The sequence below is a fragment of the Perognathus longimembris genome, chromosome 14 (assembly GCF_023159225.1).
Source record: "Perognathus longimembris pacificus isolate PPM17 chromosome 14, ASM2315922v1, whole genome shotgun sequence".
Taxonomy (NCBI): domain Eukaryota; kingdom Metazoa; phylum Chordata; class Mammalia; order Rodentia; family Heteromyidae; genus Perognathus; species Perognathus longimembris.
The window spans coordinates 31650722-31677676 of record NC_063174.1 but is presented as its reverse complement, the minus strand read 5'-3'; positions in this window follow the sequence as shown (position 1 = coordinate 31677676).

Sequence of the window (26955 nt, the reverse complement as noted above, 5' to 3'; positions counted from 1 at the left end):
TTGGGTCTATGAGTGTTTTTAGAGTTAGTAGTGTTTGTTCGATGAAGTCTATGAGTATGTGAGTCTATGTGTGTTTTTAGAGTTAGTAGTGTTTGTTTGATGAAGTTGGGTGCTCCTTCATTTGGTGTGTAGATATTTAGAATGGTTATATCTTCCTGTAGGGGAGTTCCCTTTACTAGTATGTAGTAACCTCCTTTGTGTCTTCTTAACTTTTTAGATTTGAAGTCAATTTTTTCTTATACTAGGACTGCCACTCCATCCTGCTTATGGAGGCCATTTGCTTGATAGATTTGATTCCAGCCTTTCACTTTTAGAAGATGTTTACTTTTGCTGCATAGATGTGTCTCTTGGAAGCAGCAGAACGATGGAACTTGATTTTTGATCCAACTTATGAGCCTATGTCATTTAATTAGAGAATTAAGTCCATTAATGTTGAGAGTTAGGATTGAGAGATGATCGTTTGTTCCTTTCTTTATCACTGTCTTGTTAAAAGCTGTGTCTTCCCATTTCTTGATCTGATGTTTACTATTTAGGGTTCATTTCTCTGTCTGTATTGGGATCTTGATTATTTTCCCTTTATAGTACATATTGGAGGATTTTCTGTAAAGCTGGTTTGGTGGAGATATATTGATTCAGTTTTTGCTTACTGTGGAAGACTTTTATTTGACCTTCGGCTATGAATGGGAGTTTGGCTGGGTACAGTATTGTTGGTTGGTAGTTATTTTTATTTAGTGTTTGGTATACCTCATTCCAGGCTATCCTTGCTTTCATGGTCTCAGCTGAGAAGTCTTGGGTAATTCTGATTGCTTTTCCTTTATATGGGATTGTTTTCTTCTCCCTAACAGCTTTAAGGATTCTTTCCTTGTACTTTACTGATCCTGTTTTGATCACAATGTGTCAGTGGGATGTCCTATTGTGGTCTGGTTGGTTTGGGGTTCTAAATGCTTCTTGTATCTGTATAGGCCTATCCTTCTGTATATTTGGGAACTTCTCAGCTAATATTCTGTTAATTAGGTTGCTTATCACATTAACTTCTTTCTCCAAGTTTTCCTCAATACCTGTTATCCTTAAATTGGGCTTCCTGATCATGTCTTGAATCTCCTGTAGAGATCTGTTTTGTTGATTTTACTGGATTTGTATTGATTTTTGATCTTTCTTCATAGATTCTAGGGAATCTTCAGCTCCTGAGATTTGATTCTCTGCTTCAGTTAGTCAGGACTGCAGGCTAGCTACTTGATTTTGAATCTCTTTTCCTTCTGACTGGTCTTTCCTGATGATTTCCATGTCATGTCTTAGGTCTTGCATGGACTTCTTTACTTCATTAATTTAGTTTTGAGTGCTGTCTCTCAAATCTTTTACCTGGGTAGCTATCTTTTCATTTGACTCTTGAATTTCATTTATCTTTCTATTTGTTGAGGCCTTGAAATCATCTATTACTTCATGGAAGGATTGCTGTATTGATTCAAACTTTTCATTTAACATGTTTATCAGTAGACTTTGTAGAGCATTTTTAGGGTTATCTTCTATGTCTTTGACTGCTCTGTTTCCTGCTTGTTTTGAGTGGGAGAAAAGATTCCATTGTTTGCCATCTTTCTTGTGTTTCTTCTGCCCATTTGGATTGGGAATGCCAATCTACAAGCACCTGTGAAATCCATTTAAGACCCAAAGCATCCCTTACCAAGCACTGTTGTGTAAATCTTATAAGTTCACAATTATATACATATACCTTGTATACCTGTCTATAAAATTAGATTTGGTGTTCCTAAAGAATACAATTTCAATATAACAACCGATCCTGGGCCCTGTATTCAGTAGTTACTTATTTACTGTAACAACCCTATGATCAATTCTTGTTCTTATTTTAAGTTCTTTTAGGATTGGCTTTCTCTATGAACCCCTTTGATTCACTCGGATTAAGCAGGGATATCCTCTATCCAATAACCAGGAGTCAATGGAACCTGGAGGTCCTGGTAGTAAGTCAGGAGGGAAAGTTAGTGGTAGTAAAGAGAATATATTAAAATGTATTGGGGGGGTGAGGATTTGTTTTAGTTTCAGTGACGCAGAAATGTAGAGAAGAGTAGAATCAGTAGAAAGAACAAGGTTAAAATGATAGACAATGGAGAGCTAGCAGAAATGATTGGGGGTGTTATTCATAGGAAAGTAATTTTTAAAGAAAGAGAACACAAGGAGAGTAATAAAGAAAAAATATTGGAAGACAGATGCACAAAACAGAGAAAAATTATTTTAAAAAAATAAAATAAAAAATAAAAAGAAAAAAAAACCAGAAAAACGAACAACCAAAAAAAAAAAAAAAAAAAAAAAACCTTGATAAAACAAACAGGTAAAAATGGAAAATAAGAAACCCAATGACGTTTCAGAAGTGAAAAAATTTAAAAAAAATAAAAAAGTTTAAAAAGTGTCGAAAAGACAAAAAAAATGGTGTCCTCCTTGTTTGCATGGTCTTTCCCCAGTCTCTGGTTTCCTTGTAAGAGTCTGCAGTCTATTTTCCTGATTGGCGGGTTTGACTTGCTTTCAGTTTGCAGGGGGTGGATCTCTTCTGACCCTTCTCCCCTGTTCGTGCAATCCTGGGTCTCTGTGGTTCGCACAGCTTGCAGGCAGACCTTGGGCGTCCTCTGTAGATGGGGAACTAAGCAGTCTCAGGAACCGTGGCTCTTCTGTCTGCTGTGTGACTGTGGCCTTTAACACCTCGCTTTGAATAGGCTGGGGACTCAGCAGGGCAGGGCACCTCTGGCCTGGTTTACCCGGCTGAGAGTTGCTGCCTGGGGGAGGTTCCTCCCTCCTGGGCAGGGCGGCTGCCTGGTGGAGCTGGTGATGGAATTCAGCTCCATTTCGGGCTGGGAATTGGGCTTCCTCTGTGACAGGACCATTTATCTGTCTGAGGAACTGTTTGTTCCCCCATTTGGTGTTTACGTGCCACCGGTAGCTGCTTGCTGCTTTTACTTTAAATTTAGAAATTCTGGCGGGCAGGGTGGGGCACTTCTGGCTAAGCCACAGCCAGGGACGAGCCTCCCACCTGGACAGGGGTTGTTCTCTTGGCTGGAGCTGGCTCTCACTGGTCGGTCCCTCTTGCCCTTGTCAAAGATGGCTCCTTTGTCCTCACTTTCCCCAGGCCCACTTTAGTTCCAGTCTGGTCTGACCCTATGCCAGTGTCAAAGACGGTACTTTCCTCTGGCGGTGGGGGAAGCGCTACCTTCCAGAAGCTGCTCTGGTGGCGCGAGTGAGAATATCTTTCGTGGGGTACTCAGGCTTTCTCTGTGATTTCAGCCCGTCCATGCTCAACTGCTGTCTGGAGGATTTCTCCCTGGTCTACGCTGTGTGCTTTAGCCTCTCGGAGTGCGGGTCGCTGTGCTGGACGCTGAGCCAGCGCCGGCACTGGTGCGGTGGCAAGATGCCGCCCAGAGCTCAAATCTGTGTTTTCAGTCGAGCAAAGTTGATTTTTCCTTCCTGGCCAGAATCCCTGCACTGTTAGAACTTACTCTGGCTGTCTTTCTAGGAGTAAAAGTTTCTATGGGGTGAGAAAACTGCAATGTCGGAGGGAGCTCAGCTAGGGCTCTGCTGCTCCTTCACCGTCTTCCCGCCCATTTATTTCTTAATATCTTCAAAAGAACAATTTATGTGGAAGCACCATTATTATTTCCTATCTTAATTTAAAAAGTAACTTTTTTTTTTTTTTTTTTTATTTTGTTTTTATTATCAATTGAACATAAATTTTTTTTTTTTTACAAGGTGCTGTGCAAAGAGGGTGCAGTTACATAGTAGGGCATTGTGTACATTTCTTGTGATATCTTACAACCTGTTTTCCCATCCCTTGTCTAGGTCAGGTAGACCCATATGCAGTATACAATGTATCAAGCACATATACAGTGTTCACAGACTTGGTCTCTACTGTCTCTCCATCTCCCTTTGTTAACAGTCATATATCAGGGAGATCATGCCCCTTTGTTTTCTGTGTTCTAGGCTTGTCTCACTCAACATTATTTGTTCGAGTTCTGACCATTTCCCTGCAAATAACAATATTTCACCATTCCTAATCGCTATGTAGTATTCCATTGTGTATAAGTACCATATTTTTTGGATCCATTCATCTGTGGAGGGGCATCTGGGTTGTTTCCAAATTTTGGCTATTGTGAATTGTGCTGCGATAAACATGGAAGTACAAATGTCCTTTTGATATCTTGGGTTTTGCTGTTTAGGATAGATGCCTAGGAGTGGTATGGCTGGGTCATAGGGTAGGTCTATATTGAGCTTTTTGAGAAACCTCCATACTGTTCTCCAAAGTGGCTGTACTAATTTGCACTCCCACCAACAATGGAGAAGGGTTCCTCTTTCCCCACAGCCCCTCCAGCATTTGTTGTTTCCTGAGTTCAGAGTATAGGCCATTCTAACTGGGGTGAGGTGGTATCTCAGGGTTGTTTTTATTTGCATTTCCTTTACTAGCAGGGATGTTGAGCATTTCCTCATGTGTTTCTTTGCCATTTTTATATCTTCTCTTGTGAAGTCTCTCTTTAGCTCTTTTGCCCATTTCCTAATAGGTTTATTGGGCTTGGAGGGGCTTAGTTTTTTGAGTTCTCTGTAGATGACAGATATCAGGCCTTTGTCTGTTGCTGTGCTGGTAAATATCCTTTCCCATATCGTTGGCTGTCTTTCTATTTTGGTGGCTATGACCTTAGCTGTGCAGAAACTTTTTAATTTGTAGTAGTCCCATTTGTTGAGTCTTTCCCCTATTTGTTGTGCGCCTGGGACTCTATTCAGGAAGTTCCTTCCTGTGACTATAAGTTCTAGTGTCTTTCCTACTCTGTCCTTCAGTAGTTTCAAGGATTCAGGTCTGATGTTGAGGTCCTTGATCCATTTTGAGTTGATCTTGGTGCATGGTGATAGGCTTGGGTCTACTTTGAGTTTTCTGCATATGGCTGCCCAGTTCTCCCAGCACCAGTAGTTGAAGAGGCTATGTTTATTCCATTGTATGTCTTTAGCTCCTTTGTCGAATATCAGTTGGCTGTAAGAGTGCGGTTTTATTTCTGGGTCTTCAATTCTAATCCACTGGTCTTCCGATCTGTTTTTATACCAATACCATGCTGTTTTTGTTATGATGGCCTTGTAGTAGAGCTTGAAGTCTGGTATGGTGATACCTCCTGCACTATGTTTTTTGCCTAGAATTGCTTTGGCTATTCTAGGTTTTTTGCTGTTCCATATGAACTTATGGATTGGTTTCTCTATTTCAGTGAAGAATGTGGCTGGGATTTTGATAGGTATTGCATTGAATTTGTATAACAATTTGGGCAGTATGGCCATTTTCACTATATTGATTCTGCCTACCCATGAGCATGGGAGGTCTTTCCATCTCCTTGTGTCTTCTTTGATTTCCCTTATTAGATTTTTGTAGTTTTCATTGAATAGGTCCGTCACGTCCTTGGTTAAGTTGATCCCTAGGTACTTTATTCTTTTTTTGGCTACTGTAAATGGAATCGTTTCCATAATTTCCTTTTCTGTTTGTCTATTGCTGGTGTACAGAAAAGCTGCTGACTTTTGTGGATTGATTTTGTATCCTGCTACTTTGCCAAATTGGTTTATTAGATGTAGGAGTTTGGGTACTGAGTTTTTTGGGTCCTTGAGATATAAGATCATGTCGTCTGCGAATAGGGATAACTTGATTTCTTCCTTGCCGATGTGGATCCCTTTGATGTCCTCCTCTTGCCTTATTGCTATGGCTAGGGATTCCAGTACTATGTTGAACAGAAGTGGGGAGAGTGGGCATCCTTGTCTTGTTCCTGTGTTTAGGGGGAATGATTTAAGTTTCTCTCCATTTAATATGATATTAGCAGTTGGTCTGTTGTATATGGCTTTTATTGTTTTGAGGAATGTTCCATCTATTCCTGTTCTCTCCAAAGCTTTTAATAGGTATGGATGTTGTATTTTGTCAAAGGCTTTTTGGGCATCGACTGAGATAACAATGTGATTCTTGATTTTAGTTCTGTTTATGTGGTGAATTACATTGATTGATTTACGGATGTTGAACCATCCTTGTGACTGAGGGATGAAGCCTACTTGGTCATGATGTATGATATTCTTGATCACTTTCTGGATCCTGTTAGCTAATATTTTATTGAGGAGCTTTGCATCTGTGTTCATTAGTGATATTGGTCTGTAGTTCTCTTTTTTTGTTGGATCTTTGCCTGGTTTGGGGATGAGTATGATATTAGCTTCGTAGAATGAGTTCGGGATTTTTCCCTCCGTTTCTATTTCGCGGAAGAGTTTGAGGAGTATTGGAATTAGCTCCTCACTAAAGGTTTTGTAGAATTCATTGGTGAATCCATCTGGGCCTGGGCTTTTCTTAGTAGGGAGGTTCTTGATTACCTCCTGTATCTCACCGTAAGTTATTGGTTTATTTAGTTGATTTATTTCTTCTTGGTTCAGTTTGGGCAGTTTGTACTTCTCTAAGAATTGATCCATTTCTGTAAAATTATTGTTTTTTGTTGAGTAGAGGTTTTGGAAATAGCTCCTTATGATTGTTTGAATATCGTGTGTATTTGTTGTAATTTTTCCTGTGGAGTCCCTGATTTTACGTATATGAGTCTCTTCTCTTCTTTTTTTTGTGAGTCTTGCAAGGGGTCTGTCAATTTTGTTTATTTTCTCAAAGAACCAGCTTTTAGTCTTATTTATTTGTTGAATGGTCTTTCTATTTTCAATCAGATTTATCTCTTCTTTAATCTTTGTAATCTCTCCCCTCCTAGTCGTTTTAGATTCTGTCATTTCTTGTTTCTCCAGTTGTTTTAGTTTCATCGTGAGGGTATTCACCTGCTCTGCTTCCATTCTTTTAATGTGGGTACTGAGTGCAATGATCTTGCCCCTCAGTACTGCCTTAGCTGTGTCCCATAGGTTTCTTTGTGATGTGTTTTCTTTGTCATTGTGGCTTATGAATTCGTTGATTTCATCTTTAATTTGATCTGTGGCCCAAGTGTTGGATAGCAGCGTGGGGTTTAGCCTCCAAGAGTGTGTATAGGCTCTGTGGTATCCTTTGTTGTTGAGGGTTACCTTTAATCCACTGTGATCAGATATAATACATGGGATGATGTCAATTCTTTTGTATTTGCTGAGGTTCTTTGTGTGGGCTATGACGTGGTCTATTTTGGAATATGATCCATGGGCTGCTGAAAAGAAGGTGTATTGGGTCTCTGTAGGGTGGAAGGTTCTATATAGGTCTGTTAGATCCATTTGGGCAATGGTGTTATTTAGGTCCTCAGCTCCCTTACTAATCCTCTGGGTGTTGGATCTGTCTCTTGGAGAGAGAGGAGTATTAAAGTCACCCACTATGATTGTGTTTGCATCTATCTTGCTCTGTAATTCTGTGAGAATTTGCTTGACATATGTCGGGCCTCTTTTGTTCGGTGAGTATACATTTATCACCGTGATGTCTTGATTCTGGATTTTTCCTTGTATCAATATGTAGTGTCCTTCTTTGTCTTTTTGAGTGGACTTTAAAGAGAAATCCAGCTTGTCTGAGATCAGGATGGCTACACCTGCCGTTTTGGTGGGTGCATTTGCTTGGTAGATCTTGCTCCATCCTTTCATTCGAAGCCTGTTTTTGTCCCTTGCTGTAAGGTGGGTCTCTTGTAGACAACAGATGTCAACTTTTTGCTTGCGGATCCATTCTGCCAGTCTGCTCCTCTTGATCGGGGAGTTTAAGCCATTTATATTTAAAGAGATCAAGGATAAGGGTGTTTTTTCTCCTTCCATTTTCTTGTTGGGCTGTTTTTTCCTGTTGTTTTTTTTTTTTCTTCTTGTCTTTAGTGAGCTTGTGTTTCTGCTGGACTTTGGCTATTGAAGTTTCTTTCTGAATCTGTCTGTGTGTCTTTTACGATCTCTGTTGGGTGGGCTTCCCCTCTTAATATTCGCTGTAGGGCTGGTTTTTTATTCACATACTCCTTTAGCTCCTCTTTGGTGTGGAAAGATCTGGTTCTCCCTTCGAATGTGAACTCCAGTTTCGCTGGATATTTGATCCGAGGTTGTAAATTGTTATTCTGAAGTACTTGGATGGTGTTCTTCCACTCACTTCGAGCTTGGTAAGTTTGTGTGGATAAGTCGGATGTTATTCGAATCCTCTTCCCATTGAAAAAAGTTTCCTTCTTCGCTTTGGCTGAATTCAGAATTTGCTCTTTAATCTTGAGGTCTGTAGTCTTGAATATTATGTGCCTTGGGGTGGTTTTCCTGGGGTCTGGCCTGCCAGGTGTCCTATAGGCTTCGGTTACCTGGATGGGGTCCCCTGTGAGATTGGGGAAGTTTTCTGCAATAACTTTATTGAGAACATGATTAAGCCCTCTGCTCTGATATTCGGCTCCTTCTTCTATTCCAATTATACGCAGATTATATCTCTTGTCTTTGTCCATTAGTTCCTGGAGTAATCTTCCCTGAAGCTTCACCTTTTCTTGGAGTGTGGTCATTTTCTGGTTGTTGTCAGCTGCTTCATCGTCCAGGCGAGAGATTCTGGATTCCATATGGTCCACTCTTTGTGTTATGGTTTCAATTGCGGAGTTTATGGATGTCAGAGAGCTATTCATGGTTGTCATATCAGCTCTGATCGTGGAAATTTCTTCCTTTAAAGAGTTGTATTTTAAATCTATTTTTTCATGCATTTCAATTCTCAGGGTGTGGAGATTTTCTTTAAAGGCGGCTTGCATTATATCCATTTTTGCTTCCATTTCTTTAAACGAGGCTTGCATTGTATCCAGTTTTGCTTCCATTTCTTTCTTGGCTTCCTGGGTGTCCTTCCAGATTTCCGCTCTAAACTCCTGGAATTGTTTTCTGATTTCATTTCTGACGGTTTCGATCATTCCTGTTAACATGTCCTCATTTGCTTTTTTATTCTCCATCTCCTCTCCAGTCGTGCTGCTTTTTGGAGCTGGCGAGTTGGCTTGTCCTTTGATGAACTGAGTTATGTTTCTTTGTGATTTGCGCATCTGGAAGTCTGTGTAGTTCTTCCCTCCCTTCTGTGTAGGCGTGTCTGCGTCAGCAGGTGCTGTCGCTGTGGCCCCGCCCACCAGTGCAGGGCACGCCTATCAGAGCGGGCGCTTTCGCCGGGGCCCCGCCCTCCTGTGCACTGTGAGTCCCCTACAACAGGCACTTAAGTGGGGTCTGCCTCCCAGAGCGAGCCCTGGGTTGTTGGGTTGTGCTTGCGCCCTCCCACGAGTCCGTTGGGGGGGGGAAGCAGTATGTGTGGGGCCCAGTGGGATCGACTGTCCGGGTGTGGCTTGGCACCCTCAGACCTCGCCTCCGCTTCGAGGAGGGGGAACGAGATCAGGCTCAGGTGACCCTGCTGGGCTGGTATTGCCCACCAGCGCCTGTGATTTTAGTTGTAAGAGTCCGCAAGGTCTAGGCGCCTCGGGTGGGGCTTGCCCTGCCGGCCGTCCCTGGCCCCTGTTGGGAAGGGGACGGGGCCGGTTCTGCCAGTTCAGGAACCTTTGGGGGCTTGGGGCTGTTCCGCCCTTCCCCTGCTAGACTGGCTTCCCAGTGCCTGCTGGGAGCTTCCCGCCTGATTTGGGGAATCTTTGTTCCCACGGGAGTGGGGAGGGGGAGGGAGGGAGATATATCGTCTTTGTCGGGCTTGGGTCTCCCGTTGGGGGAAGGGATTATGGGGGACTCACTTTTGCTGCTTTGTGTGCGTGTCCCGCACCGCCGTTGGCCCTTCAGGGGTTGGCGAAGTGTCGTGGTGGCTCCCCCGTTCCCTCTTTCTGCCGCGCTGGGTTCCCTTAAAAAAGTAACTTTTGACTACACGAATAATTCATCTATCCAAAGTTGTCCAAATAGAAAAGTAGGGCAGGGCATGGTTTGAATCTAGATCTGTTTAGTTTAAACATCACTTCTTTTGTTGGTGACATCGTACATTCTGATTATAAGATGTTACAACATCTGCCTACAACCATTCTTTCCAGTTCTCAAAGTGAAGAGACAATTGTAAGGATATGGAAAGCTTAGAAAGAGCAAAAGCAAGCAATAGCATAGAGAATGTGGGGCTGAACCTAGGGGCTGTGGTCCAATTGGGCAGCAATGGAATTATGTTGAGTGATGCACAGAAAAAAAATAAAAGGCTGTGGGAAATAGCTTTCTTTAACAGCATGTTGTTGAGGGTTAGCTAGGATTCCTGAGCCTACTACTTAGTACAGAAAAGATGGGATCATTCCTATGGCAAAGTTTCTTTAGATTCAAGTTGGAAGCATATTCCTATGGCAGAGTTCCTTTAGATTCAAGTTGGAAGCACGTTCAAGTCTTTCATAGGGTGATACCAAGTGGATGACTGCTTCTATGTAGGAATGCTAAAAGGACAGATTCAATCTATTCTCTATAAGTCATCATTTGGTCAGCCCATATCTGAGAAAGTTGAGGTATAGTACTATGGCAGAAAAAAATAGCTCAGAATCAAACCTCAATGTCATTAAAATATATGTTTGAATAAATCCATTTTTCTGTGACTCTTAGATTTATGAAGACCCAATGTTAGCCAATGAATGTGAATTTCCTTTTCTAGTTATATCTTATATTAAGTAGCATAAGATATTTTAATAGCTTTTTAACAGTGTTATATTCCAGCATTACTGGCTGAATTAAAAATGTGATAAAGTATATGGGAACTTATGCAGTTGCTGATAGAATATCAAGAATTTTTATCAAGAGATTTTCATTTTATCACATAATTCTCTAATGTAAAATACAATAGATTGCCATTTACTTAAAACTTCCTAAAATAACTTATGCTTTTTATCCTAGCTTCACAGGAGGATAAGACATGGAATATCAAGGTTCAAAGCTACCCCAGGCAGAAAACTCCATTTCTAACTAACCAGTAAAAATCTGGGAGCGGGGTATGGCTCAACCTTTCCCAGGATGCATGCTGAGTGTAAGGTCCTGAGTTTGAGCCCTGGTATAGACCAAAGAAAAAGAAAGACAAGAAAAGAAAAAGAAGAAAGGAATGGAGGAAGGGATGAGGGAAGGAAGCAAGCAAGCAAGGAAGGAAGGAAGGGAGAGAGGGAAGAAGGGGAGGAAGGAGAGAAAGGATGAAGGAAGGAAAAAAAGAAGAAAGGGAGGAAGGAAGACAGTGTGAAAAAAGTAAAGTCCAAGGTGTGTTTGATTCTCGGGATTGCTTTTCCATGGACATCTTAGTTTTAGGTCTTCATGAAGACAAGCAATTAAAAAATATCTTACTGTTCTAGCACAAAGCATTAACTACTCCTCAAAATCAGGTGATTTGTCTCCTGCTTATGTTCAATCTATAGTTCTGAAACTTACCTGTCTTTACTTACCTACCACAATATACTACCACCCAAACTATTCAGTTACATTTAATATTCTTATGTAAACAGGAGGATTTTATTGTTGTCATTATGCTTTATGTACTAGGTGAATTTCCTATGGTGTACCCCCTGTGGTCACTGTATATGATTTTGGTACATAGGATATTGTATATATGTTTATCTGAGCTAGGGAAGGGAAAGAAAAATGAGGGAGGGTGTAACAAATACAACAAGAAATGTACTCACTACCTTATTATATAACTGTAACCCCTCTCTACATCACCTTGACAATAAAAATAAAGTGTTTAAGAACCAAGATATATATATATATAGAAATAAAATAATAATGTCCTGAAAATAGAGGAAATATTACAACTAGATATTATATAACAGCATATCAACACACATTATATATAGGTATACTATTGTGTATTATATAATTATATATTACATGCTATATAACTATATATATAACTATATATATCATAGTAAGTTTTCTACCTACTCTTCTAAGACCTTGGAAAAATTACTTTTAATTTTTGTGCTTTTCCATTTCTACATCTATAAAATGAGAATAGAGATGCCTTCAAGTTTGACAAGAAAGCTACTTACTACCTTACATATGTAACCCCTCTGTACATCACCTTGACAATAAAATTAAACTTAAAAAAGAAAAAATAAATATAATATTCTTATGTAATTATCTAGATAACACCTCTTCACCTAGACTAAAACTCCATGAGATTAGAATTCACAGCTATTTTACAGAAATAATTTCCTAGAGAAGCATGCTAGATTGTAAGAACAACTTGAGTAAAAAAGTTGCATTTCAGCATTAAACATTACAAAACAGCTACTTTCAAACAACATAATCCAAACACTTCAATATTGCCCAAAGACTAACAGTGAAATACAATTTCTGAAAAGCTATGAAATTTGGCAGGCAGGAAGGAACAAGAATGAGATATAAGTAACTTCTTCTGTTTCAGAGGGATGAACACTTCATTGGTGTTAGGGCTATATTCATTGGTTATCAGCCAGAGGATAGTATTTATCCCTATCAGCTAGGAAGCTGCATCAAACAGACGTTGGAGGCCACATAGAGCAATGGGCATGGGAAGAAGGCAGGTTTCTACTACAGTAAGCATAGGCAGCCCCCAATGAGTTCTTTTTAGTCCTATGAAACATAGTAACTTGATTTTATGGAATTTCCAGATTCAATATAATCACTAGTAAAATGTCAGTTATATTTTGGGGATAGGCTGCATAGCAAAATAATCAAGCTAATTCTAAAGCTTCTAAGATATGCTAGGGACACAGACAACTCAAACATCTTGAGAAAACTCAAAGTCAGATGATTCGCACAAGTTTCAACATTGCTACACAATAGTAATCAATACAGTGAGGGGCTGATGCACAAAATAGACATATAGATCAATGGAACAGAATTAAGAGTCTAGAAATAAACTGATATCTTTGTGGACAGTTGATGTTTTATAGGCAATAACATATCAACCCTATCATAAAACAGACCATTCATTTCATACATTTCCCCAAATATATACAAATGTCACATAGATACATAAAAAAGTACTCTACCACAATAATCATTTTGAAAATGTAAAGAGAACCACAGTGAGATAGCACTTCCTATCTACTAGTGTAGCTAAAATGCAAAAGAATAAAATGGACACTGACAATGAAAAATTGGAACTGTATGCCTTCCTTGTAGAAGTAAAAATGGAACAAAAACCCACAGAACCTTCTCACAATTCTAAATAGAAAATTATATTACTAAAATCATACATCCATGCAACACGTTGTATTTGAATGCTAATAGCAGTAGTGTCTATAAAAGTTAAAGAGTGGAAGCACACAAATTTTTCATTAATAGATGAATAAACCAAATACAGCATAACAACACTACAATGGAATGTTATTCCTTTTCTCAAATCCCCAACCAACCCTATTATTAAAGCGAGTATTTAAGTCTGCAGCAAGAACAGTTGCATTGGTGACAACAAAGACCTGGGAAAGTAAGGGATACTTTCCTGTCATTGAAATGGTTGAACCTCAGTCTATGAAGTAGATTATATGAGATACAATAAGCCAGAGTTTTTCTTTACATGCTTCTAGTTTTCTGTATGATGCATTTTATGTTTCTGAAGTATTGTAATTATCTTCTTGAACTTTACTTTTAAGAAGTACTGTATTTAGCTTCTTTTCATCCTGATAAAAAGGGAGGACCTCATTTTATTTGCTTTTAGATGAGAATGTGTGATTTTCCCCAATATGGATAGAACTTCAGTTCTGAGTCTGGGAGACCTATGTCATAGTATTGGCTTATTCAACATTAGACACATCCTCAAGCCCACTGTTTTACCTAAAAAGTAAAAAGCAATCATGTTTTGGTCTTCTGAGGCAATTATGTGGATATTATGGCTTCTCTTGGCCCTCAGGGTATCCTTGAAAAATTTGTATTGTCCTTTTAATAGAAAAATATAGGCTCTGAATATAACTGAATAAAGCACTCATGGAGTATAAAAATTGCTCTTTTTATGACTTCAATAAAATTATAAAATATACAAGCTTTTTTTCCCAAAGAAAATGAAGTTAATTGAATAATATTGGAATATCTTTACAGGGAACTAAAGAGCTCTGGTCCACAAAAATCCCTGTGTGGCTTAGTGGCATGTGTACCCAGCATGGTGGCTCAGCCTGAGGTCCTGTCAGTTTGATTTATTTATTCAGTAAGAAAGTTTTTAGAAGGCACACAAACAAAGCCTATGTGCCCCCAAAATTGCATCACTAACAGGAATTAATAGAATCACTCAGTCATAGCCCAATACAGATACATATGTGGATCTCAATGCATCTGCCAGGCTCTTTCATGAATGGGGTATTTTGCTTTTCATCCTTTCCAGAGTCATTGGGAAGCCGCTTCTGCCTGCAGTGGGAAGTTACATCATTACCACAGGTGTCTTTTCTTGTTTTAAATATACTGTGTTAATCAATGAAAGTTTTGAGTTGTAGATTGGATGGTTGTGGGTTTGCTTGCTTGTCCTTCTCTGTGGGCCTCATCCTCTGAGTAAAGCAGGAACCACATCTGCTTCATCCAGAGTTGTAACCCAGCAGGTGTCATGGCCTCTTCTCTCTAGGGTAGAATGCACACTAATCATATTGGCTGAATGAGAGTTTCTTTGGGTAGGGTGAGAGCTGTTTTATTTTGTTTTGTTTTTTGCTTTTCACCAAATGTTATTTCATTTTGACCTCATAATGGTTCTATTTTCATGGTCCAAGATGACTCAAGGATTTGAAGTTGAGGATGATAAAAATAACTGTTGGGTAAACAAAAGTTGACAGAGAACATGCTGCTTGAACTCAGATTCTTACCCTACACCTAAGGTTTTTTGTTTTCATTATTCTGTGAATAAGGTCCACTCTTCTGCCTGTTAAACTGCTGTCTTCCACACAGCTGGGATGAAAGGGATGTCCTGCATATAGTGTTTTGCTGGTTAATATGGGAGTCTCAGGAACCCTTTTTCCCAGACTAGACTAGAAATGTGATCCTCCTAATCCCTGCCTCCCAAGTATCTAGGATTACAAGTATGTGTCACTGTGCCCAGATGTTGCTCCTTTTTTGCTAAGTATTTGGGTAGTAACCCATAGTCTTCTCAAATTAGGAAACTATTTTCATCAATTAAAGCAAGTAAATCATTTCAGTCTACAGTGATATAAATATCATGGCTACCTGCAATGCCTATTCCCCACAGAATTGCTAGACATACATCATTAGGATTTTGTACTTTTGAAACACTTGTGGGCTAGTGTTCAATGCCTATCCTCACTCACTTTGTTTCCAAGTTGGACTAAAAGTAGCTAAACTGTAGAATAAACTCAACTCATCTCATTTTTCTATCCTTTATGGCTTTAAAAGCTACATCTTGGAGGAAGGAGCACAACAGGATTGTTAAGAGTTTGGCCATCAAATTCCTCTTTGGGATATTTTCTGTTGAGAGCTGCATTCTGCAAAGAGAAAATGAAGTAAGTCCACAAAGTTTAGCACTTGATTAAAAAAAATAGTTCATGAGTTATTGCAGATTCTAAACTTAGCCAAACATCTTTCTTGAAATCCAAGATGAATATTAATGTAGGAAGGAATTGGAATGACAAAGCAGTTGAGGATGGGTCAGGTGCTTCATGAAGGCTAGAACATTTTTATGTAAATCAGTTGAGTGATGAAATTCCTTTGCATAATTTTCCTATCAGAATTTTTTATTAAAAGGAAAATGGTTTGGATCCAAACTGGCTAAATCCCAGGTGGGCCATATTTCCCAGTTTGGGAAACCATCCAACCAATGGCCTTGTGTTACTTAAATAAAGTTCAGCATTGTATAATAAATATATACAGTAAGTTAACAAATATTAATTTTTTAAATTAATTTGCATTATTGTTATTATAGAGGTGATGTACACAGGTGTTACATTTGCACTAGTCAGGTAATGAGTACATTTCCTTTCACACAGTGTCTTCTGTTCTCTCATTCTCTCCCAGTTTCTTCCTTCCATCTCTACCCATGAGCTGTAGAGTTCACTTCAACAGTATCCAGTGAGCTCCACTGCTGTACTTTTTCATCCTTTTCCCATCAGTTATTTTGAGTCTCCTGTGAGTTAGGTACTAGAATGAGAATGAGAAGCAACATTTTTTTAAAAAGTAAAAGTATGGTCTTTGAGCTATACTATGAAGAGAGAAATGGACATGAACTGATTGCACGAATACATCATTGAGAAGTGAGGCTTGTATGGCAAACTTGCTAGTTGCTGGTCTTCTGTTTACATTTTCCTGTGTAACATGACACTACCCTTTCAAGGCAGTAATACTTTCAGGTCACAAACAAATCTCTCTCTCTCTCTTTCTCTCTCTCTCTCTCTCTCTCTGATTTCTGATTGTGCACACACAATCAGCAACTTGAGAAATTTATGTTAAGATGCAACCAAGACAGAAACTACATAATATTCACAATTGTTGAATCTGAATTAAAATGTAGATAATTATAAATATTTCCTACCCCAAATCAGTATCTAAGGACAATGTCCCAGACACTACATGTAGATGAATCTTGTATCCCATATAATTCAAATTTTCTCTCTACCTTAAATAAAACTTTCTAAGGCCCTGATGAATAAGTAAGCAAGTTTCATATTCCATGATGCTTTCAGGTAGTTCCTCTAGTTCACCTAATTGGACTAGTTTTTGCTTTTCTACGGCTTTACCTAGTCCACAGTTGTCTACAACTATTAAATAGAAAACTTCCAAAAAAGTAGTTCCTGTTTTCAATTGCATGTGAGTCTAAGTAATGTGATGACGATCTCACACTATCCCAGTCAGGACATGAATATCTCTTTACCAAGTGCATCTGTGTGGTACAGGCTTCCTTCTCATTCTTCATGCTAAGTATGTCTCTTAGTTATCAGAGAGACTGTCACAGAATTGCAGTACTTATAAATAGGATTTGATACTATCCATGATATCAAATAGAGGTCTTGGAACACCGCTGTTGATACCATGGTACAACTGTATCAATACATATTGTTTATTTTTAAGACAGAGCTATTTTGCTGAAGTGTTTACAGGCTCTTTTATTGTAATTGTACAGCTTCTTAGGCCTTGTATCAAGATCTACTTCTTTCTATTAGCAGGTACTAAGCCTTGGGTATTTGTTTGTGTGTTGTTGTTTTTTGAGTCTCAAATGGTTTTGTTCTCACTCTGGAATAGTATCTTCAGTTTAATTTTTGTTTAAAAATGAGTGTTTGAGAATTTATTTGAACCCAGTATACATTCCTCCTCTTTCTATGAGCATTGTGTTCTGTTTCAGTTCTGTTTCTGTCTGGTGTTCCTTGTAAGGATATTATTAATGCATCTGAGGGTGGTAAAAATTACTAAGGATCTGGGACCTGGAGACATTAATTTGCTCTTTTATGACTGTGCTATAAACACTTGGTATCTTTTCCTTGTGCTATCAATCATTTTAACGATTTTCTTTTCCTTTCTTTTCCTTTCTTTTAAAACCTTATTTTTTTCTTCTTTTACCAAAACTTAGTCTCTTCATTAAAACTACTTCTCATCAAATTTCTAACAGAATCAAACACTGAGAGCCCTAATGGTCAACACTTTATATTGCAGTGTTTAATGAGACTGAATATTTTTTAAATTTTAGCATCATTCTTTAGATGCAGTACCTTTTACTGCTTCTTTGGGAATCATTCTTGGACATTACTGTCTTGAGTACCTTTCTGTAATGTTGATGGCATCTTCTGGATCTTTGGGATGTATATTATTGTGAATTCACAACGATTACATCAATAGGATGCCCACTATTCTCTTGCCTCTGCATAAGACTCCCGGTGTTAGGTGTGTGTGTGTGTTTGTGTGTGTGTATGTGTGTGTGTGAGTGTGCACATTTTGTGCTGCACTAAACTATCTGGAAAGACTAGCTTTGTGACTTAAGTCTTCCTCTGCTTTGGTAGTTACTAGACTTGTCATAGAAACAGAGTCTCTCCACTGTGTTATCGTTATCTGCCTTCAGCTGGGCCATGGAAGCATGCCAGGAATGGGAAACTGATTTCATCACCAACTAGAAAGTTTTATGTTTGGATGAAATAGTATTTAAGAACAATTGGATATTTATGTAACTGATTTTGATCTCACCACTGATGATAAGTCTAGTGGAATATCAAACAAAATTCTATTGGCCAATTTGTAATGGCAGATCATTTGTCCCTCTTTCTGCCAAGAGATAGGCTTTGTCACAAAATATAACACTGTATTAATGTTTAATAGGAACACTTACAGATTGTGTGCACTATGACCAAGGTGTACAAGCATGGCATATTTGCAATGCTGGCTCCTAAATTTTTTAGGCAAGTGTTTTCTAAATCTTTGAAGCCACTTTATTTGATGACTCAGTAGGAAAAAAATGGAGACATTAAGGTATAGGTTTTCTCTAAATTTCCCTTTCACTGGGAAGTTTGGGAATGCCAGTTACCTACCTGTGCCTCTGAAGCAATGTTCATTGGAATTTATGTGACATAGCACTGGCTTTACTGTAGTATGTGTGGTGGGATGGCACTGAGTAGTCTTCTCTGTGAATGACAGAAGCAAGCCATAAGGCTTAAGCATGGTACCTGTAGAGTAGATTGCCTAACATGGTATATCTGACTATGTCATCCATCATCTGATAGTCTTCATCATGATATATGCCATTTCTAGGTCTTAGTTTTCTTTCCTGCAAATTTAAATTTTTTTTATTAAAGGCTGTTCAGGGAACTAAATAAAAATGTATATGAATAAAAAGCAGCTGTATTTTATACTAGCAACCACTTTGGAAACAGTTTAATATTAGCCACAAGGTATGTCTATACTCTGAACAATCTCTCTCTTGTGTGCTTGCCAAAAGATAAATATTTATTCACAATAGCCTGAAACTAGAAACTACCCAACGGCCCTCAAGAGTAGAATGCAACAAAAAAAGGCACTACAACTAAATGGAATATTATACCACAAAGAAAATATGTTCTAGCTGCTCTTAGCAACATTCATGAATCTAAAAAAATAATCAATTTAAAACTTAAAAAAATAAGTTCAAGAAGGTAATACTGGGAACAATCTATTTCTGGAGCTGTGAGAGATGCATAAAGTTATCTTGGGACAATTATCTGAGCAAGTAGTCTATACCTCTATTTATATACTTTATCCACATATTCATGCATCTGTTATCTATTCATCTATCTATGGTCTAATATATATATATATATATATATATATACTACCAAGCTGTAACTGCTCAATTGCTCAATAAAAGGATTATCTTGCTCTTTAGATGGAGAGGTATATTTTCCTCTGATCCTTGGTGGGCACCATAAACACACTGGACCCTGCTGAGGAGCCTCACAGCCTGTGGTCATGAGATCATGTATACCATTTCAATCTTTCCTGAGTCCCAGAGCTGCTACTTATCCTTCAACTCTTCTGTGCTCAGTCTGTGGATCACAGGGAAGATTTCACTGTGTATTCATGTCTTTTTGAAATAATTTGGGAGTCAGACATTCCAGCACAACCAACCTTCCTCCTCCTGGGCTAGCTTTGAACTGTGATCCTCAGATCTCAGTCTCCTAAGTATCTAGGATTGCAGGCATGTTTCACTGGCTCCCGGCTACAACCTTACTCTTCTAAAGACACGTGACACCCCATTTGATTGTCTTTGTGCCCAACCTCATGAAGGGGAGGCTGATTTTTACCAAGGATCCAATGAGCCTTGTGGAACACAGCTTACTACTTTCAAATTCCCAGCTGATATATGTTTTAGTTAAATCTCTTTCAGTAGAACTGTCCCTAGTGAGTGAGAATCAACTTTTGTGTGCACTCTTGCCTCTTCACCCACTCTGTCTTTCTCCAGATCAGAGGTCTCTACTTAGTCCAGGTGACAGGCACAGTGCTCAATGCTTTACTAAACTTCATAATTGCTTCTTTAAAAATGAACTCATGCCTTCTATTATGAGTGGCATAAGTATCTAATCATGACCATTCTCCACAAGATGAATGTCACTATCATGTCTGTGGGCATGACTGATTGAGGCACACAGGATGGAAATACACTTGTTCGTTTGTTAAGCTGCTATTATAGAGAGCAGATACTCATCAATACTTTCTAAATTAGTTCTATTGGTAGTTACCTAGTATCCAAGTGCTAAAACAATATCCCTAACAAAAGCCTGGGCCATGTGTTAATATGAAAGTACAGATGACACAGACTATTCCCATATAGTATAAAGCCCAAAAATTATTTAAAGAAAGTTCACATTTAAATCTGAGCAACAGAAGCAAATAGGAGTATTTTGTCTGCTGTATAACTCTGATTTTTCTCAGTATGTGATTAGAAACAACAACATACTTTCCTTCAAAAACAAATTTCTCCTTATAGACCTATCACCTTGACTACTTTTTACATATTATAAATACATTAGAAGGAATCCACAATTCAGTCTCCAAATTATTTCTTATTTAAACCAAGCACCATCTCCCACTTTAAAAAAGATTATCTCAAAAGTTAACTCAAAATTCTAGTGATTTCAAGTTATATATCAAAACATTTGTAATTTAAAAGAAATAATTTGTGCATATAAGGTTGAAATATTGAGCACATATTGAATGTATTTAATGGCTTTCCTATTTTTCTTTTCAGTGGAAAATGCTTGCTACCTTTAGTAATAACTTTATGTGAATAAAATATCTCCCTTACAATGTATGAACTTTAAATCCAGTTTTGATCTAGTAGTATTATAGAGGGGAAATAAATCTCTTGTGTCTGTGTGGTCTCTTGTAATGTTACTGTGCTTGTGGTTATTGTCCTGCCTGAAGGAAATGATGGATGACAGAGAGGCTTAACCCAATTTTACATCAAGTTCTTGCTAATCTCACACAACCCTGTCATAAATCTGAATAATTTGCTGCTTGCTGCTCTGCAACCCTCATAAGAACTCTAGAGTGGTCTTTGGTCTAAATTTATGTATCACTGCAACTTCCTTTGAAAACGTAAGGGTTTTTCTTTTTGTTTCCATAACTGAACTATGTTTTCATATCTTTTACATTGCTGTAGTGGGTATTGCTTAGCAACAAGTCTATGAGACAGAGGAAGTAGAGCATGCCTTCTTAGCATAATATGCTAATCCACAGTCTCTGCCTGGATAAATTCAAGGCCTGGCCCTCTGACTCATATAGCCCAACAGAATGATTTCCTCTCACCTTTTATATACATTATATTCCTATAAATTTAAACATGTTAACTCCCAGTTATATGACAGCAAAGATTAAATACAAAATATCACAGATCACTCAACAGGGACCTAATGCACATAAAAAGCAATTAGGTATGGAAATTGATTCATGTTATTTTTATGAAAAAAAAAACAAACAAACTATGCTACCTAATGAAGCAGGCTTATATCATACCTGTGATTTTGATGGCCTTTATTTAAGAATATGACATAGATGATACACCACAATAATGACATGCTTGGCTTTTAATCTACCTGAAATTTATTTATTTGTTTATTTTTGTGCTGGTACTGGCCTTGAATTCAAGGCTTGGGCACTATTTTTTAGATTTGTGACTCAAGGCTGGCACTCTACCATTTGAGACGCAGCTCCCCTTTGAGCATTTTGCTGGTTAATTGGAATACTGGAGTTAAGAGTCCCTAGGACTTCTCTGCCCATACTGGCCTCGAACCTTTATCTTCATCTCTCAGCTTCCTGAATAACTAAAAATACAGGTGTGAGCCATCAGCACGTGGCCCTACCTGACTTTTAAGGAAGAAATGTGTGGAAGATGCATGAATGTGTGTGTGTTTGTGTGTGTGTGTGTGTGTGTGTGTGTGTGATGTGTGTGTGTTACTTTTGGACTCTTGGTAAGAAAACAGAAATTTGAGCTCTCTTCCTTCTCCCACCCCCACAAAAACAAGTGTTCCTGTTAGTACAACTCATGATGAGAAATGATGCTATGTCTCCCAACCAGCTTTGTGCCAGAAAATATACTTTGGGAGACACTAGATTCTAAGACAAGCCACTGGTAAAAGGAATGGACTTTCTGCTGCCTATATATAAGTTGAGTAGATATCGTTGGCCTTATTAGAACAGATAAGCATATTCTTAAAATACACATAATTCATGGCTCTCATAAAACAACTGTGAATCAACCCAAAGTTGAATGAGTGCACAACATGGACCTTGCCCACTAAGGATTTAGCTCACAAGCTGTGCAAGCATCTTGTGATAATGTATTGGCCTTTGGTTTCTGATATTTTTATCTTTCATTTGGCCCTGACTTCACACAGATCCATTGGGAGGATTCTTCACTCAGTCTACACAGCGTTTTGGATGAGAGGAAAAATTGAGGCAAGTGATACTTTTTTCCTGCGTTTAATTTTTAAAATTGGGGCATCATTCCTTAAACTGTTAATAAAGAAATTAAAGCATTTGATAAGGAGGGTTGTCTCAATGGAATAGGAAACCATCTCAAAAATATAAAAGCATGAATCAATGAATCTATGAATCAAACAACTTCTTTTGAGAATTTTTATTTCTCAGAGAGCATCAGTAGCCATAGGTATAAATTCTTTTAGTTTTCTCAGATTACTACACTTCAAATAAAAAGTGGTCAGCATTTTTACTGAAATAAACATAGAAATATCTGACAATTGGGTATTCAACCAGCTTAGCAACACACAACAAATATTAAAAAAAACAATTAATGTCTAAAAGCAATTTGTTTCTGAAAGTTAACTTTTAAGTCTGTGAGCCTCAAGATAAGTACTATTGTAGAGGCAAATATTAGTTAAGGCTAAAATGTGAAGTGTCATAATATAAGGCCATATTAGACTAAATAATGTCTGATATTCTAGAAGTTTTAATAGAACTTTAATAATTTTAATAGTATTATTGCCCTGTATTAAAATATGCATACAAATATACTTAGGTAAGTGTAATTGCTCCTCTCCTTTTAGATTCTGCCATCCACAACAAATATTATACTATGAATGTATAAAGCTAAATGTTTCTTTTGACAAGAAACATTTATCATCTGAATATATGTAAGGTTTACTTTTTTCCCTCTACTTCATCTTTTCTAAAATTCATTTCCTAGACTTTTATAGTTATTCCCCTTCTTGTTTTTGACTCTTCTTAATTGAATGATACATGATCTGATCACTGGCTTGAATGTCATATCTTATCCTGATGTTGACTCTGTGACAGTTCTATAAACCTGTGGGAGTATTATGAAGACTCCTTCAAAACTAAGATTTAAGTTTTGAGTGCCAAGTTACACTCCCATCTTTCCTTCTTCTCAAAGATTCATTGCTTAAAACAATAAAAAAAATACACCTCTGTATACATTCATCTGTTTTACCTGTAGAGAGAAGAACCATAACTACAATATCACAATGCCATGGCAACTGTGCAACATTGTTTGCAATAATGGTAGACAAGGGAATATGAGAAAGTTAATAAATAGACAGAAATCATATTATTCTTCTTAAAGAGAATAATCTGCATTCTGAAGTGCTACAAAAAATTATATGAAAGGCATTGAAGTACATTCCAAGTAAGGATATTGTAATAGACTGTAAATGAATTCTAAACTGAATTGGAACAGAATGCATCCATGGTTATAAGAACAAAAGATATTTAAATAATTTATTTTCTTATGTGACAGCAATGTAAATACACCACTCAGGTCTCCTGCTGTAAGAAAAATAATTAATTATGGCCCTTATCACTGTTTGCCTGGATTCTTTCCTACATTCATGCCAAGCTCATTCCATGAAGAGGACACTATCCTGGGCAGGATAGGGGTAGTATTTAGCAGGAGAACATTGATCAGTTGCTACAGGTTTCACTGGTGGTAAAGGAAAACTTCCTAGTGGAAGAGCCAGTACTTCCTCCAGCTTTAGTAGGTGAGATGCATCAAGCACTTGGAAAGACAGTTTGGAGAGGTGGGGCGAGCCATTGAGGTGGGTGTATGATATCTCTAAGAATGATGGAAAACTGAGGGCCATGAGCATGTGTCTATCTCTAATGAGAAATTATCTTTGAAGCCTATAGAGATTTTGCCTTCAGAATTAAAAAAACCAGACATGGCTGAGTAGCAGACTGAAGGCCTTTTAGAATCACAATTTTAATTCTCTGTTAATATGGATCTGTAATGTCAAAGTAACATCCTTGACTGAGAAAACTGGAGTCCTTATGATATGAAAGGAGGACATATGGGTAGATGTTTCTAAGGAAAGCTGTTTCTATAGAGCACCCTGGACACACAGGGCTTGAAGAGGAGTTCCATACTTCCTTAGTAAGAATTGCTATTTCTCCATTATTACAGTATACTACAGAAGTTTTTCCGTAAAACACAACAGATGTGTCCTATCAGGTAATACCTCCCTCTGCTCCTCTGATAGCCAGGCTTGGATTAAACTTATATATAACCAGGATGGATGTATTGGACATGGTATGGAAGGGAAACAAAAACAGCTGTATTCAGAAAGACGTATAGAATTGCCAAGTAACATCTAGAAGGATCCAGACTTGGGATTCATAGACTTGAATTTTGAGGGTGTTTGATCATTGCAGCCAGGATGTAAATTTGGACACACAAGAAATAACTGATCCTGGAAGGCATTTTAACCCTATCTAATAGCTGACTATGAGAAACCTAGAAAAAACAATAGTTGATGATAGATGAAGTGGAGTTGCTCCATCAGATAGTGAAGACTGAAGAGGCTGCTGGCCAGGCTGAGATGTAAATGGTGAGTATCCATGGAGTCTACAGAGAATTTTTTTTCATGAGAGGATACAGAAGACATAGCACTCACCAAAGTCATTAGCATTCTGGAATGGGACAGGGAATTATATACCTGATAAGGAATCATGTCTGATACATTAGTTTAGATCAGTGAGAGGTGAAATATTTGACCTTGTAGCACAAAGGGATGGAGACTGTGGATCATAAGACTGAGGAATCCTGCAGTTATTTTTCATATGATGAAAATATATACCAGAGATTGTCAAGGAGGATATGAGAAGTCTCAGCCACTTATTTCTTAGGAAACAGAGCACCAATACATTTGTAGCTTAAACCTTCATCTAAATTGGTTGGGACTGGGGTTTCCCAACTATAAGCAGTTAAAGGAAGAGAAAGAGAAATCCTGAGCTTAAATTATACCTGCTTGGTTTAACTGCAAGCTTTTAAAATTTTTTGGGTTTTTTTTGCATGTTTTTGTCCACATGCAAACAGCAAGAATTGCCATTTGCCAAAGTAGATCTAGTGTCTGATATCTCTCCTTACATATGTCCCTGTACTCATCCTCCAGTACAGCAATGGCTATAATCAAGCCAAATTCATTAGTGGTCATGCAAAAAAAAATCACTAAATATAAAGGCTCTCTCACTGGTCACACTGTGGAAAATACACTGGTCTGCTCCATATAGAAGTAGTGGTTATAAGTATAAATATACAAAGATCTATCATCTGTGGTCAGTGGCACCAGTCCTTAAGAATTCTGGAAGGCCTGGATAATTGAAGACAAAGAGTTCTGTATGAGAAGAATGTAAATGAACAGATGGAAAATGAGTAAAGCCATTAGATTCTATCTGAACATAGCCACCAGGGATGAGGCACCAAAAACCAAGTAGTTGACCAGCTTGTCCCATTGATGTCATCTGTATTTTAGGACAAGCATTACTGACAGATGAAAGCAGTAACCACAACAACAGCCATAGTAGCTATGTGTGAAGCAAACAGCATGGATTTCCATGAAAAGTAGATCTAGTTACAAGATCTGAATAGCCTACCTGTTAGTAATATAGACTAGTGACAACCCTTCAATACTGTACTGCAAGAAGACCAAGTGGGATTAATCAATCCTAGAAAGACCCTTGGTTCATCATAACAGAAATAGACAAATATTCTAAATATATTCTTTTTTTTCCTACCTTCCCATAATTCTGCAGCCAGTATCACCATCCTAGGGGTGACAGGATGTCTGACTCACAGGCAATGAACACTAGAGAGCCTTTCATCAGTGATAGTCACTTCTGATAGTTTTGATAACATATCAGAGAAAAACTATTTAAAAGGAGGGTAGATTTATTTTGGCTCACATTTCCAGAGGTTTCAATCCATGGTCAGCTAGCTTTGTTGTTTCCAGGCCTTGTGGCAAGACAGAGGAACCATGGCCAGAAGAGCAAAGCAAAAGAAAATGGCTTGCCTCTCAGCAACTGGGAAGCAGAGAGGCAGAGTCAGGGGGAGGGAGGGTAGAGAGAGACAGAGACAGAGACAGACAGACAGACAGACAGACAGAAAGACAGAGAAGGAAGAAGGATGAGGAAGAGAACTAGGGAAGAGACATTCTGCTATGAATTCATCAGTGAATGAATCCACTGATGGAAGTTAGGACCCACATGATCCAATCACTCCTCTGAAGCATCACCAGTGAAGACGAAGCTACCCAAACATGAGCCTTTGTGGTGTTTTATCCAAACCATAATAGCAACCAATTTTTTATAAAATAGAAGATATGGGAGGATCATCCATGAGTGGTTAGGAGTGTGGTGTCTGTTGGACAGTCCCATGTGTATACCAGATAGCAACACCACCCAGAATCAGAAAATCCTACATGTTACTGAAATAGCCTTCTTAAAGCATCACTGAAGTACTATCTGATAGGCCACACTAAAATGGTGGGATTCTTCCTACTGCATGTAGCAGAAACATTGATTTGGAGAGCTCCTCATGATTCTGTGTCCTTCAGGAGACACTACTAGAATGCACAAAGGACTAAAGCAAAGATCCCTTATCTCTAGAAATTCAAGTTATCTCTATTCTTTCACATCTTTCTTTAACATATTTATGCTTTTTTCTACCATCTTGAGCATAAGGGATATAGTTAAAATGGAGCTGTCCATTCTCACAGTTCTCACAGTTTTAGAATGTACTTTTGCTTCCTTTTAAAATATACTACTTTTTATAGTTTCTAGCTCCTTGTCAAAGTTTTAAAACTTTGCTTTTACATCACAAGTACAGAGTGAGGATACTGGTTTCCC